General features: G+C 43.5%; 1 protein-coding gene and 1 long non-coding RNA gene across 14 annotated transcripts in view; one reads left to right on the top strand and one right to left on the bottom strand.

Annotated features, from left to right (window-relative positions):
• RBPMS (RNA binding protein, mRNA processing factor) overlaps positions 1-15724 on the bottom strand; it is a 186947-nt gene that overhangs the window by 35641 nt on the left and 135582 nt on the right. The window lies entirely within an intron of this gene.
• The window catches only part of LOC146395893 (uncharacterized), a 56059-nt gene continuing 50574 nt past the window's right edge, over positions 10240-15724 (top strand). The window contains exon 1 of the long non-coding RNA XR_014829957.1: positions 10240-15399. This is a non-coding gene — a long non-coding RNA (uncharacterized LOC146395893). The remainder of the gene's footprint in view (positions 15400-15724) is intronic.

A 15724-nucleotide genomic window follows, 5' to 3' on the forward strand; every position in this document is an offset into this window, starting at 1 on the left:
CTGCCCAAGTCCTAGGCTATGACCATCTTCTCGTGACCCATTTTCCCCGTAACATTTCTATTTGGAAATATTCCGGAGCAATCTCATACTCCATGTGTCCGAAATGAAACACACTCCAATGGCCTACCTTCCTTGGTTCCACATTTCTAAAATATGTTGCTTAGTGGCCCAAGCCAGGGTGACCTGGAAGTCACCCCATCCTCTCTCACATTCACTCCTTCACCAACGTCCTAGTGGATCGATCTCATCATCACTTTAATCTTAACTATTCCTAGCGGATTGCAGAGAAGGACTGCTAATGATAGGGATGGAGTAGGATAGTTATACAGGTAGTTGTAGGAGTCCCAGTAGGGGACCATAGAAGGGGAGGAAAACCTAGGGAACTCTGGGAGACTTTTGTAAGTTAATAATCGCTCAAGAAAGCCATCAGAACGTTGTGGAATGAAGCAAGCTTGCTTAACTATAAAACTGGAAGAAAAAAAAAAAAAGCACAATACACGGCTCAGGTCATTAAGTGAAAAATAGAATGAGGTCTGCATTCAGCGAGGTGATGACAAGGACAGGAATTTAAGGAAAAGATGACATTCCAAAGTAGGAGATTAGCAGTGAGATCCTGCTGTTAAGCACTGAGAACTATGTCTAGTCACTTACGACGGAGCATGATAATGAGAGAAAAGAATGTAAACATGTATGTGTTAACTGGGCCACTATGCTGTACAGTAGGAAAAAAAATTGTGTTGGGGAAATACAATAATAAAAAACAATGTGACTAAAAGAAAGAAAAAAAAAGTAGGAGACCCTCATTATATGGAAACCTGAGGTGATTTAACATATTTTAGCAGATGTTACCAACCTAATTCAGTGTTTGAATTGGGATTAGAATCCAGGTCTCAAGTCTCCTGGTTCAGGCTCCTTTGTCACACAAAGCATACTGCCCTCTCTGACCAGGGGATGCTTCCCTTGCTGGTGCTGGAGAAGGCCCGTGGAGTGCAGGTGGTCTTCATCTCTGGCTTTTAGCATCACTGAAGTTACCAGAACAAACTCAGGGACAGAGTCCTCCAAGGGAGATTGCCTGACAGATGAAGAATTCACCCAGAAAAAAACAGCAGCTATGACATGGAAGGCCCAAGTACGATGAAAAATTCCCCAACAAGAAAAATAAATCAAGGATTCAGTTAAGCAATCGACTCTCACTCACATACCTCAGCAAGCAGCTGATCCAAGGTTGTTACATAAACCCTTCAAAAACCAGGCTTATGAGGCCCCCTCTTTTGAGGACTATCCCATTAGGACCTGCTTTTCTGGTCTTAGGGCTACAAATATAGCCCATTCCTGGTTTCTGTGGTCCAGCACAGTGCACACGGCTCCTGTAGTGGATTGAACAGTGTCCCCGCCACCCCTGCAAATTCACATCTGCCTAGAACTTCAGAAGGTGACTTGTTTTTTTTTTGAAAATAAGAGTTTTGTAGATGTAATTATTTAAGGACCTCATTCTAGATTTAGGGTGGGCCCTAAATACAATGACTGATATCCTTATAAGAGGAAAGCAGCACAGAGAACTATATTCAACGTCCTATGAAAAACCATAATGGAAAAATACATATATGAGTATATATGTATACAACTGAATCACTTTGCTGTACAGTAGCAATTAACAACATTGTAAATCAACTATACTTAAAAAAAAAAAAAAAAAGGAGATTAAGAACCCTTTTGTGGCTCAGCAGATTAAGAACCCGACCAGTATCCATGAAAATGCAAGTTTGATCCCTGGCCTAGCGCACTAGGTTAAGGATCTGGCATTGCTGAAAGCTGAGGTGTAGGTCAGATTCGGTTTGAATCCAACGCTGCTATGACTGTGGCTTCGGCCCACAACTATAGCTCTCATTTGACCCCTAGCCTAGGAACTTCCATGTGCTGCGGGTGTGGCCCCATAAAGAAGAAAAATTTATATAAGTCTTTATAATTTATTACGAACTTGGAGTTCCCGTCGTGGCGCAGTGGTTAACGAATCTGACTAGGAACCATGAGGTTGTGGGTTCAGTCCCTGCCCTTGCTCAGTGGGTTAACGATCCGGCGTTGCCGTGAGCTGTGGTGTAGGTTGCAGACGCGGCTCGGATCCCGCATTGCTGTGGCTCTGGCGTAGGCTAGTGGCTACAGCTCCGATTCAACCCCTAGCTTGGGAACCTCCATATGCTGTAGGAGCAGCCCAAGAAATAGCAAAAAGACGGAAAAAAAAAAAAAAACAAAAACAACTTATATAAGTTCTTTGTAATACATAAAGAACAGAAAGGACATAGATAGAATGATGGGAGACCAGTTAGAATGTGACTAGAACCCACAGGATGCTATGAGCACCAGAAGCAAGGAGAGAGGTGAGGGATGGTTTCCCTCTCAGAGGCCCCGGAAGGAGCTGACACGCTGATACCTTGACTTCAGACCTCCCAAACTGAGAGAGAATACATCTGTCATCCCCAGCCATCCAACTGGTGGGAATTTGTTGTCCCAGCCCTAGAAAACCTTCAGGTCCCACAGAAGGTCGCACACTTCCTTAGCTCCTCCAGAAGGTAAGTGGAGGGGAAGAATCTTGATTAGGTTAAAAGACTAGGTTAAAAGCTCAAAGGATGTGTTCAGCATCACCCAGCACCAGCAATTTTTTGTGTTCTACGCAGGGAACCAACTGTACAAAGCACTGGAGATGCCAGGAGAAATTCTGTGCTCAGGCCTCCTCCACGTCTACCTGCTCTTTATTCCAGTCCTTTGCCGCTTATACTACTTCAATTATTAATTCTATTTAGGATAACTCCTAAATCTACAGCTTGGATTTTCCGCTCCAATGTAGACATTCTAAACACATCAAAGTCAATGCACCTGAAAGTGTGCTCACCGTCCCTCATGCTCCAATTCCTCTTCTGACCTCCCCTCATGCCTTTATCCCAGGTATTCAGGTCCAAAGCCTGACTACCTTGGAATATCCCTTCTCCAAGTCCCAACACAATAAGAACAAAGAAATTGGTATTGGATTTCCTGCTTTGTGGCGCAGTGGGTTAAGAATCTGACTGCCACGGCTCAGGGCTCAGGTCACTCTGGACGTGTGGGTTCGATCCCTGGCCTGGGGCAGTGGGTTAAAGGATTCAGTGGGGCTGCAGCTGCAGCTCAGATTATATCCCTGGCCCAGAAACTTCCATATGCTTTGGGTGTGGCCATAAAATAAAATTAAAAAAGAACAAAGTTACTGGTATTAATGATAGCAACAGTAGTAAGAAGTAGCTCATGTTTACTGAGCTTATTTTATGTGCTGCTCCTTGTGCTAAGTGTTCCTGCTGAGGGGTCCTAATACCAGCTGCCTTTACATTATGAGGAAGCAGAGGCTCACAGAGGTGAAATACCAGCCGAAAGGCTCACAGCAAGTGAGAGAAGCAGGGTGTGGCCCCCGGCATCTCAGTCCAAACCCTTCATTTCCCCCTTTCCCCACGGATTACACCTCCTCATGCCTTTCTCACTATTTCTTCCTTTCCAACCCTACTTCTACCACCCAAATGCAGGTTCCCACCTAGACTGTTGTAACAGCCTTCTCACTCTTCACCTGGCTTCTTCAGAGTTTCCAGTGTCCAATTCTGCTCTCACATTCTCACAAGAAAATTGTTCCTCTGGGGACTGACTTAAGTCACCACTGTTATCTGCTCTTGCTCATCACAATGGGACACTGTCATACCTCTTCCTTCTTGAGACCTGCAACTGTAGGGCTGAAGGTTACCCAGAGCCTCTCCAGTCAATGCCCTTCCCAGACACAGACAATTGAACTTTAAGAGTATCTCTCTGAAAGGCTGGATTTCTTTCTTATCCCTCCTCCTCCCGTTGCACCTGTGGCATTTTGGGGTCAAGGATCTAACCTGGGCCACAGCAGCGACTAGAGCACAACAGTGACAACGTCGGATCCTTAACTCACTGAACCACCAGGGAACTTCAGAGCCCGTACTATTAAGCACTGTTAGGATATTAAGACATTTCTCTAAATGTCTTCATCTGTGCTGGAGTATCCCATTTACCAGAAATTTTAAATTTTGGAGTTCCCGTGGTGGCCCCGCAGAAATGAATCTGACTAGCATCCGTGAGGATGCAGGTTCGATCCCTGGCCTCTCTCAGTGGGCTAAGGATCCGGCGTTGCCCTGGGCTGTGGTGGAGGCTGGTGAACTCCTAGCCTGGGAACCTCCATATGCTGCGGGTGCAGCCGTTAAAAAAAAAGAGAGAGAGAGAGAGAGAAGACATACTTTGTGTAAATGAGCACTAAGTGAGGGGGAAGAATGTATGAGAAATCACGAGATTGGACCACAGGGATGACGTGCAAGAAACGTCACTAACATGCTTTACTGAGACTACTGGATGGAGCAGAAAGAAAGGAAATTCCTTGCGTCATTTAAAAATATTTAAAAGAAAAAACAATGTTTTAGTGAAACTTGCACTTGGCATTGACCTTTTCGGAGGAATACATGTATTATCTGATGAAGGAAGAAAGTGAGGAAGGGAGAGGTGCAGGCACAGGTGTCTTTCTCATGAAACTGCTGCTAGGACACATCTCTGTTTAGTGGATAAAAATAGATGATCTAGAAGTTCCTGTCATGGCACAGTGGAAACGAATCCGACTAGGAACCATGAGGTTGCGGGTTCGATCCCTGGCCTTGCTCAGTGGGTTAAGGATCCGGCATTGCTGTGAGCTCTGGTGTAGATGGAAGATGTGGCTCAGATCTGGCGTTGCTATGGCTGTGACATAGGCTGGCAGCTGTAGCTCCAATTAGACCCCTAGCCTGGGAACCTCCATATGATGCTGGTACGGCCCTAAAAAGACATAATACAAAAAAAAAAAAAAAAAAAAATGATGACCTAGAAAATGATTTTATTAAACTATAAGCTCCTGAGTCTGCTTGGCTCATTGCAGTCTCCCAGTGTCTAGCATAGCTTGTTTATCTAGCAGATATTCACCATTTTTTTATAAAGGCTGTGGAAGGCATAATTCTTTGCATACATTGTTTTTCTTTGAGATAAAAATCCCAAGAATGGAACAACTACGTCTAAGATGATGAGCATTTTATATTTTGGGTTTTGAAATGTTTCAATATATTCCCTGAAACATTTATACATAGTTTTAATATGACAATGTTGGGAATTTTTATTATTTTTCAGCCATGCCTGTGGCATATGAAAGTTCCCAGAACAGGGATCAAACTCATGTCACTGCAGGGACGACACTGGATCCTTAACCCACTGTGCCACAAGGGAACTCCTGTTTTCTTCCATTATTTTAATGTAGATTTCTTTGATAGTTAATAAGCTGAACTAATGTCCTCTGGATTCTTAGTTGGAACAGGTGCTGCCTAGAGATATTTTCATTAAGGCATGAATGACAACAAAAATCCAAGACAAGAGTTCCCACTGTGGCATAATGGGTTAAGATTCTGACTGCAGCAGCTCGGGTCACTGTGGAGCCACGGGTTCAATCCCCTCCCTAGCAAAGTGGGTTAAAAGGACCCAGCACTGCCACAGCTGCAGCTGAGATTCAGTTCCTGGCCCAGGAATTACATATATGCTGTGGTGCGACCATAAAAAGAAAAAAAAAATCTCAGACGAACCAAATATCCTTCCCCATGGTTCCCATACTGGCATGTGTACTCTGATCGCAACTGTCCCTTACATTGAGAACAATCTTTCTGTATCCTTTTCTTTCCCCAACTTGTAATCTACTCCCAGCACTTAGGTCTAAGCACACAAAAGCATTCGATACAAGTTCATTAAAGTTAATTGATATTACTAAGACTTACAATTTATTCTATGATCAAGAGCATATAAAACTGAGAAATAATTAATCAACCCAAATGGTTGATAATTGAGCCCATTTCCATGACGTTTAAGAAACTATCAGTGTAACTGTGCGCAAGCTCCAGTCCTGGGATAAAAAGGCAGAGACTTTTTAAAAAGTTGGCACAGCTACCAGTTTTCAAGGGAACTGAACAATCAGAACCTCGGAAAGACATTGGGGGTACAAACAACACAAAGCCGGCACCTACATTAGCACTATGGGCTGTGTGCCCTGGGAGGGCTCCTGTTCCCCATCTATGTGCACTGGCTGGCCCTGGGCGATCCGCCCTTGATTTATCCACAGGGAATGTCAAGATATTCACGAGCCATTGGCAGAGCATAATGTCCTGGCTGCACAGATGAGAGGTGGGTGGGCCACACTGGCAAAACCTGTGTCATCTCTTCTTCCTCCTTCTCTGGTTTTCTCTCAAATCCTAGCCTGCAGTTAGCTATTCTGAAAGTAACTCTGAGTTAAATATGCATGGCTATGTCTGAAAGTTACAAGCATGCTTTAGAGAACTCGGAAATGTATTCATCTGTCTGGAAATAAGGAAAAATAGGCACCAGCTTATGCTAACATGGTGTATCTCATGGGGCCTGTCCAATCACTGAAAAAGTCCAGCCCATAGATTTTAAAAGGAGTCTGTCCTACAGAGACAATAAGGACCCACATTTCTAGAGCTAAATGGCTGGAACATTTATAGTTTCTCAGGTGATACTATAATCTGGACTCCTAGACATTCAAATTCAAATTGCAATTATAAAATTGCACTAGTCAATTAACAGAGGGAGTTGTATCTATCATGCACCACTTTCCAGAATGAAGTGGCTTGGGTATGTTACTACCATCACCCCTTATCCCCAGCCCCACTGTCCAAAAAAGACAAAAAGGAAAGATAAAAAAAAAATGAACTGGGGGTTTGGGACTGGCATATGTGCACTGTAGTATATGGAATGACTGCCAATGAGGACCTGCTATGAAGCACAGAGAACTCTACCCAGTATTCTGTGATAACCTATATAGGAAGAGAATCTGAAAGAGAATAGATGTGTGTACATGCATAACTGAATCACTTTGTTGTATGGCAGAAAGTACGACACTGAAAATCAACTACACTTCAATAAAATTTTTAAAAAATGGGAAAAAACAGTGAGCCTGATTATCACTATCCTAGATAAAGTCGTCTTAGTATCAATATCTAAGCACCACAAAAATGCTGACGGATATGCCAACAGCTTCTTACACATTTCTCTGTGCTGAGGTGCTTTAACATTTTTCAGGAGGCCAGAAATCAGTCACTTAAATAATACTGCCAATTACTGTGAACTATGAAAAACCTATAGAAACAAAACCACCAGTGCACCTAGAAGGTGACAGCACTCGGAAACCTCAGAAACTTGCCCTCCTTTTTCACCTCCGCTACACTTTCCTTTCTTGATTCATTCAAGTTTTTTGTTGGTTTCTGGTTGTTGCATTTTTCCAGTGGCTGCATCTGGGGCATTACGGAAATTCCCAGACTAGGGGACAAATTGGAGCTGTAGCGCCAGTCTATACCACAGCCACGGCAACACCGGATCTGAGCCGTGACTACAACTTACACTGCAGCTCAGAGCAATGCTGGATGCTTCAGTCAGCGAGGCCAGGGGTTGAACCCTCATCTTCACAGACACTATGTTGGACATAGTGAATCACTTTGTTATAGAGCAGAAATTATCACACTGTAAATCAACTACTGAGCCACGATGGGAACTCTGTCCCACTGAGCCATGATGGGAACTGTGATTCATTCAATATCATAATCCAGTGACCTCAGAATAAAACTTGTGTAAACAAAACTCCACCTCCAGAAACTTGTCATAAGACCTGCTTTCCTTGGGCCCTCATACTCTCAGAGGTGACACAGGTCCCACATTACCACTGAGGTTCCACCAGCATACTCTGTGATGGCACTGAATAAAATGTTTTCTACGAGGGTTGAACCACGAGGCTACAGGATGGATGATGTAATGGGGCAGTCTCCAGATGAGGACAAGAGAGACAAAACCAGGTCTTCAACACACCTCAAGGCCAGCACGAATGAATAAAGCCAGTGGGATACAAAAATCACCATACTGTCAGGGCTACTTACTCTCAAATTTTATCACATTTCTGTCAATATCCTACACAAATATTTGCTAGTACCTAGTGTGGGCCAGATGCTGGGTGACTGCCATCATTTAAATCTCTCAGCCCAAATTAGAGACACTTATGCTGTGCCACAAATGGGCCTCGTTATCTACGAACTTAAAAGAGCAATTCCTGCCTAAGGGAATGTATCTTGGTGATTCCGGGCTGGGGAGAAGAACGTACTTAAAAAAAAATAACTATGTGGATATGGAACGCCTTATTAATTTCACGGGGGCAGGCTGTCAGGAAGGTGTGATTTATCATCTGCAAAGTGCTGAAAGAGCTGTAAACTCTTCAGGGAGTCAGCAAATGGTCACTGGACAGGACATGGACAAGTGAAGGATGAATGACCTTTGTTATCAGCATTACACATGACGTAATTCCAGAAATGTGGTGAAAGGTGGCTCTGATTCACCTGAGAGTCAAACCAGGGTTTCTCCTCTTTAGTTCTTATTTGCCAATGTTGCTGGCTGTGCAACCTTGGGCAATTTACCTAATTTAATTTCTCTGAGCCTCAAATTATAAAAATATAGACTATCACATAAGTTCATCACAAAAAGTAAACTAGATTTTGGGATGCATATGGTTTAAGTGCTGGCATGTGGCATCATAACAATGTTAGCTAACCTCAACAACTGACACTGATACAGGGAAGGAAGGGAGGTCACAGCCTGGGGGTGTAAATAATGTCCATGCTATGGGAAACCTATCCTAATTACAAGAAAATCCCTTGGTTCATCAAGCTGTCTGGGGCTGAACCTGCTCGGGAGAGGGGCTGGCAGCAAGGAGTGGTGCTCTGGAATGTGTGCCCTCAGCCACTTTTCATGTTTAACTATTTCTTCCTCATTCTTTTGTGTTTCATTCTTATCGTTCAGTTCTCCCCCCACCCCACCCCCCAAGTTCTTTTTACTAGGAATAAGTTGATCATTAGAAGATCAAGCTTTGTTAACTACATGGCATTGACCTTTATTTTTCCTTTTTTTTTAAAGGGCTGGATCCATGACCAATGGAAATTCCCAGGACAGGAGTTGAATTGCAGCTGTAGCTGCAGGCCTACACCACAGCCACAGCAACATCAGATCCAAGCTGTGTCTGCCACCTACACCACAGCTCACAGCAACGCCAGATCTTTAACCCACTGAGTGAGGCCAGGGATCGAACCCGCGTCCTCATGGATACTACTTGGGTTTATTACTGCTGAGCCATGAGGGGAACTCCTGACCTTTTTTACCAATTTTTAAAATTTTATTGAAATATAGTTGATTTATAAGGTTGTGATAATTTCTGCTATACCAACAAAGTGATTCCATTATACAATACATGCATACATTCTCTTCCAAATTCTTTTCCCACAGGGATTATCACAGTATACTGGGTAGAGTTGTGTGTGACTTTCTTCTTTTTAAAACAACTCCACGGGGAGTTCTCTGATGGCCTAGCGGGTTAAGGCTCCTGCGTTTTCACCACTGTGGCTTGGGTCGCTGCTGTGGTACAGGTTAGATTCCTGGCCTGGGAACTTCCATGTGCTGTGGGTGTGGCAAAAAAGAAATTAAAAAAGAGAGAGAGAGAGAACTTGAAATAAACGCTGCAACTATCCTTAAAAAATTCAAAAACAAAACTGCTCTCTTTTAAGAGCAGAAGGCTTCCTTTAAAAGAAGTCTCATTTCCCTTAGCCTAAGAGAATCTGATTTGCTCAAAAGGGCCACTTAACCTCATAAAGAAAACTGGCCTGGTATCTTTGGAGACTCGGATCTGCGCCTTCCTGGTCACCCAATTCCACCTGCTACAACAGGACCTCTAAGTCACAACAGCATCTCCAGCAGTTGCTGGATCTCTGTCCTGCATGGCTATATCTTTCTTTTTTACTACATTTCTTTGCCTCATACAAATGAGAACGCTTTAATCACAGTTTTATGAACAACCATAACAAAAAGCCTAGATCTTAATTGTGCAGGAGGCTAAGAGTTATACTGTTGACTTTGCTATAAGATAAACACTCACAACTTGGCAAACACTAACGGATACCACCCCTCCCCCCTGCTCATTCCTGAAGACTGTACTCATCCTCCAGCAGGAAGGGTTCATCTGAGAGAACGGGGCGCCCTAACCTGGTGAGAAGCCCTGAAGTACAGCAAGAAAAACGGAGGGGTTCAGCTAACTGAGCTTCTTTGTTTGGGGGAAAAAGTAATTCCATATATATATATATATATATATATATATTTTTTTTTTTTTTTGCCTTTTATGGCCACACCAGTGGCACATGGAGGTTCCCAAGCTAGGGTTTGAATTGGAGCTACTGCTGCCAGCCTACCACACAGCCACAGCAACGCAGGATCCAAGCTGTGTCTTCGACCTACACCACAGATCACAGCAAGGCCAGATCCCTAACCTACTGAGCAAGGCCAGGGATCGAACCTGCAACCTCGTGATTAACTAGTCGGATTCGTTTCCACTGTGCCACAATGGGAACTCCAAGTAATTCCATCTTATGAGAGGATTTCAGGTCTGTGATGATCAAACGCTAAAAGGTTGCCTGTTAAGTCTTTTTCTGATTTTACGCTGATATACAAAACTAGGGGAAGCTGGATGAGGTCAGCAGGAGGGTGGACTGACTTTGGGTGTGATTTTTGAGACTTGGTGGGCAAGCCCTGCAGGAACCAAGGAGTCTATGGGGTTGATTCACCTCCTCAGTCATACCCAATTATTTTAATAGTAGAACGCACATGCCCAATGTCATTCCAGTGCCTGCGAAATCTCCTACAAATCTAGAACTGGCAGCTGGTGAAGTGTTATGAAGAAAGTCATCCATATGAGCTTTTTTGTTTGTTTTTGAATTGAGGGGAAGGGCCTTAATGTTCAAATTTAGAGCCTGGTTAAAAAACCATAAAATGGCCTATTATTACACCCCTGAAAACGATGATGGGAGAAATCTGTATTTATAAATAAGGGAGAATGTTAACAAAACATTCAGTGAAAAAGAAAAGAGGTTACAGAATATACACAGTATAATCTCATTTTGGGGGGGTGGTCTTGTTAGTGCTCACCTACAGCACATGAAAGTTCCCAGGTTAGGGGTCGAATCAGAGCTGCAGCCACAGCAATGCCAGATCTGAGCCTTGTCTGCAACCTATACCCCATTCCCAGCACCACCAGATCCTTAACCCACTGATCGAGGCCAGGGATTGAACCAGCATCCTCATTGATACTAATTGGATTTGTTACTGCTGAGCCACAAGGGAACTCCAATATAATCTCGTTAACAACGTGCTTGTGAGCGTGCATGTGTGCACGTGTGTGCACACATACACACACTTTGTGTGAGGGACTGGCACAGTGTTTTGCTAAGCAGTTCAGGATTTGAGCCAGTTATTAGCTACATGACCTGGTGAGTCAGTAACTTACGGCCAAACTGCCTTATGTGAAAATTATTAAAGAGAAAGAAGGGGAAGAGGAGGGGGGGGAGCTCCCTGTTCTCATAGGCTGTCATGAGAATTAAATGACACATAAAGGATTCAAAAATTCCTTGTGATATAATACACATTCAATGATCAAACTGTGATTATTTCTGGACAGTGGATTTTGCATATTCTTTTCTGCTCATTATGCTTTCTGTATCTCTATTATGACCACAGATTATTCCCAGAGTTTTTTAGGGCCACATGTGTGGCATATGGAAGTTCCCAGGCTAGGCGCTGAATCAGAGCTGCAGCTGCCAGCCTACACCTGTGTCTGCAACCTACACATATAGCTCATGGCAATGCTGTACACTTAGCCCCCTGAGCGGGGCAGGGATCGAACCTGCAGCCTCATGGATGTTAGTTGGGTTACTGCTGAGCCACAATGGGAACTCCCACAGCTGTTTTTTTTAAGAGGTGGAAACATAAAGGGACATGAGGGCCATTTAGAGGATGAGAAAGATGAGAACATTCTTCTTCCAATATTACAAAACAAACATAAGAGGACTGAATATAACACTAAAGATTTTCCAAATTTCATATTTGTTAGGTTTTATATCAGTAAAAATATACAAAAGAAAATCTCAAAACCCCAGCAGGAAATTCTAACACACACTACGACATGAATGAACCTTAAAACTTGAAGCTAAAGAGAAAGTAGCTAAACATTAATGGCAAAAATTACATGATTCCACTTACATGAATAATTGAGAACAGGGAAATTCAGAGACAGAAAGCAGGGTTTTAGGGAGGAGGGAACAGGAAGTTATTGCTTAAAGGTTAGGTTCTGTTTCAGGCGATGAAAAAGTTTTGGAAATAGTAGTATTGGGTGCAAAACATTGTGATTATGATTAATACCACTGAAGTGAACAATTAAAAATAGCTAAAATGGCAAATTTTATGTCATATGTATTTTACCACAATTTATAAAATTTGGAGCATAGCTGGAAAGGTGGCCCTTCCTCGCCTGTCAGGCTCCGCACATTTGGGGGGAACCTGGTGGTAAACAATTCACAGCCAACCTGCTTCTGGGGCAGGGTTTCGAACACAGAAAAACGGCTCTCTTGCTGTGAGCTATTCAGTCAGCCCTTGACACAGGATTTGTAAAAATAAATAAATAAAAAGCAAACAAAATTAAAAAAAAAAAAGAAAAAAATAATATGCAACACCTCCATTAAATTGTATAGTTTAAATGGGTGAACTCTATGGTATGTGAATTCTCTATCAATAAAGCTGTTTAAAAAACATTTTTCTCTTTTAACAAAAAAACAAAACCAAACACACACACACAAAAGAAGTTTCCTTGTGGTGTAGCCGGTTAAGGATCCAGCATTGCCACAGCTGTGGTGCAGGTCACAAACTGTGGCATGGGTTTGATCCTTGGCCGAGAAGACATGCTGTGGGTGCGGCCAAAACACAAAGCAAAACAAAAACAGAAACAACTTGTGCTCTGTAGCCCAAGAGACCAGGTTTTGAACCCCAGATGGGCAATGCAAAAAATGCAAGACTGGACACATTTTAAAAGCTCGTTGGGCTTGGTTCCGCATTTATAAAATGAGGATAACAACTGCAGTTACACGATAGGTTGTTGTGAAGAGTAAATGAGATAACGAATCTGAATCACTTGACAAAATGCCTAGGATAAAACCTGCTGTTTTTATTGTCATCCTTATTAAACTTCTTTACCTACTGACTCCAGGTTTTTACCAGCTATCACAACTATGTAGGACCTAAAGACTAACCTCAACAGCAAGAAAGATATATCTGGGTTTCCCAACTGGAGTTAATTAAACAAATACACTTGCAGTGGCTCCATCCTACCTCAGGCAACTTCAGCTCACCCACCCTTGCTGTCACATTTCATAGCAAATCAGAAGGGGGATGGGAACACAGGGAATAAGATCCTGTTGGAGAGACTGTAGGAGCGCCTCAGACCACCGTGCCATCAAAATGAACATTCTGCACAAAATGTCCATCACTAAACAAGGAATCCTTTTTTTTTGGGGGGGGGGAGCTTTTTTTGGCTGCACCTGCGGCATATGGAAGCTCCCAGGGTAGGGGTCAAATCAGAGCTACAGCCCTACACCCCAGCCACAACCATGCCAGATCTGAGCCGTACCTACCACTCAAACCACAGCTCAAGGTAATGCCAGATTCTTAACCCACTGAGCAAGGCCAGGGAGAGAACCAAGTCCTCACGGATATGTCATGTTCATTACCACTGAGCCATGATGGGAACTCCAGAATACAATTTTTTAAAGTATCTTTAAGGATAATATTCTAACTGATGAAAATGAAGCAAGCAAAGAGATTGCTGATGCCGTTCCTCAACCTCCCTCTGTCAATCTTCTCAGAGATCAACCCACCCAGCTCCTGCATCCTTTTCTCTGAGCAACCCCTCTTTCCAATCTTTCAATCATTTTCTTCCTGCTGGATCCTCTCCAAGTAAATGTTTCTTTTCTCAAACAGTGGTGGGGCCCAGCGTGGGATGCAGGCGCTGGGAACAATCTGGTAAACGAATCATAAAGCCCACGGCACAAACAGTTGTGGGGCTTGGATGGTAAATGATGACGAGATGAGGCTGTGATGGAACCAGTGGCTTCAGGCCAGCTAGTGGTAACATGACAGGAGTTTACAGACTGTTTGGAGAGTTCTCTCTGGACCTTTCATGGGAACTGATGGAAAGAGATGAGGATGGGGAGTTTAGAAGAATCAGTGGTTGGGGATGAGTGAGGCTGGGAGCCCCAGAAAAGGCCTCTCAGGGCAGTTGTGAGATCATGGCTGGGGCCAGGCTTGCATGGTGTGCAGACTTCACACCAGCTCCCAGGACCATTCCAGCTGTTAGACTGTCTGTCCCTGCTGCAAATATAGGACGAGAAGCTGGCCTGAGGGTTTTCAATAACTCAGCTCAAGGTTTTATTGGAAAAGTTATTTTTTCCCCACACTTGGAATATCTTTAGATGAGAATCAGGTCCAGAGGGGCAAACGGCGCTGGGAATAAACAGAGGTGGGGGGAGGACTGGGAAAGTTTCTTGAGAGTATGTGGCAGAAAGAGAGGCTCACATGCCCTTTTTAGGATGGACTCACAAAGCGTTGTCTGAATCATCACCCTGGTGCTTTTTTGGTGATGCATTTTTAATCATTACATTTAATTTTTTTGGATGAGAAAATAGTCAAACCTAATGCTAATTTTTTTTTTCTTTCCCTTTTTGGGCTGCAGCAGCAAGTGCATGTGGAAGTTCCTGGGGTGACAATGCTGGATCTGTAACCTGCTGTGCCACAAGAACTCCCAGTGTTCTTTCTAACCCTTCTTTAAGAGATCTCCAAAAGCTCCCAATTTCTTTTGAATCAAAGAGAATGCCTAACTAATAAGCATTTCCATTTACTCCTTCCTTCTCCCCATCTCCACCAATACAACTCACCTCAAGCTGGGTAAAGCTAGCACTGATTTTTTTGAACAAAAAGATTCTTGCCACAAAAATTTTTCTTTTTCTTTTTAGGGCTGTACCTGCGGCATGTGGAAGTTTTCCAGGCTAGGGGTGGAATCAGACCTTCAGCTGCTGGACTACACCACAGCCACAGCAATGTCAGATCTGAGCTACATCTGCGACCTACACCACAGCTCACGCTGGATCCGTAACCTACTGAGCGAGGCCAGGAAATGAACCTGCATTATCATGGATACTAGTCGGGTTCTTAATCTACTGAGCCACAAATGACACTCCTGTCACCCAACTTTTTCTTTTTTGTTTTGTCTTTGTCTTTTTTAGGGCCACACCAGCGGCATATGGAGGTTCCCAGGCTAGGGGGTCTAATCGGAGCTGTTGCTGCCGGCCTACGCCAGAGCCACAGCAATGTAGGATCTGAGCTGCCTCTGTGACCTACACTACAGCTCATGGCAATGCTGGATCCTTAACCCACTAAGTGAGGCCAGAGATTGAATCCGCAACCTCATGGTTTCTACTTGGATTCATTTCCGCTGTACCACGACAGGAACTCTTGCCACCCAACTTTTAAAGCCAGTTCTTCCTCTTGCCTTGAATGTAATCCATCTAACCAGCGGGCAGCCACACAGCTCAGAAGGGATTTCTCAAGGCTGTGTGTGCTTCCAGGGCCAACTCCAGGGCTTCTCAGCCTTCAAAGTGATTAAAATAAAATTAAGCTTGAAAATGTGACTGCAGTGGCATGTCTTTACTTTTAAGAACTTCTTTTATCTGTCATCCAAGTTAAACACAGTATTTACACTTCC

This window comes from Sus scrofa, chromosome 15, assembly GCF_054392235.1.
Source record: "Sus scrofa isolate SSC_HxYL_T2T_F1_AM1 chromosome 15, Sscrofa_HxYL_maternal_Yorkshire_Landrace_v2.0, whole genome shotgun sequence".
In the NCBI taxonomy this organism is placed as follows: Eukaryota; Metazoa; Chordata; class Mammalia; order Artiodactyla; family Suidae; genus Sus; species Sus scrofa.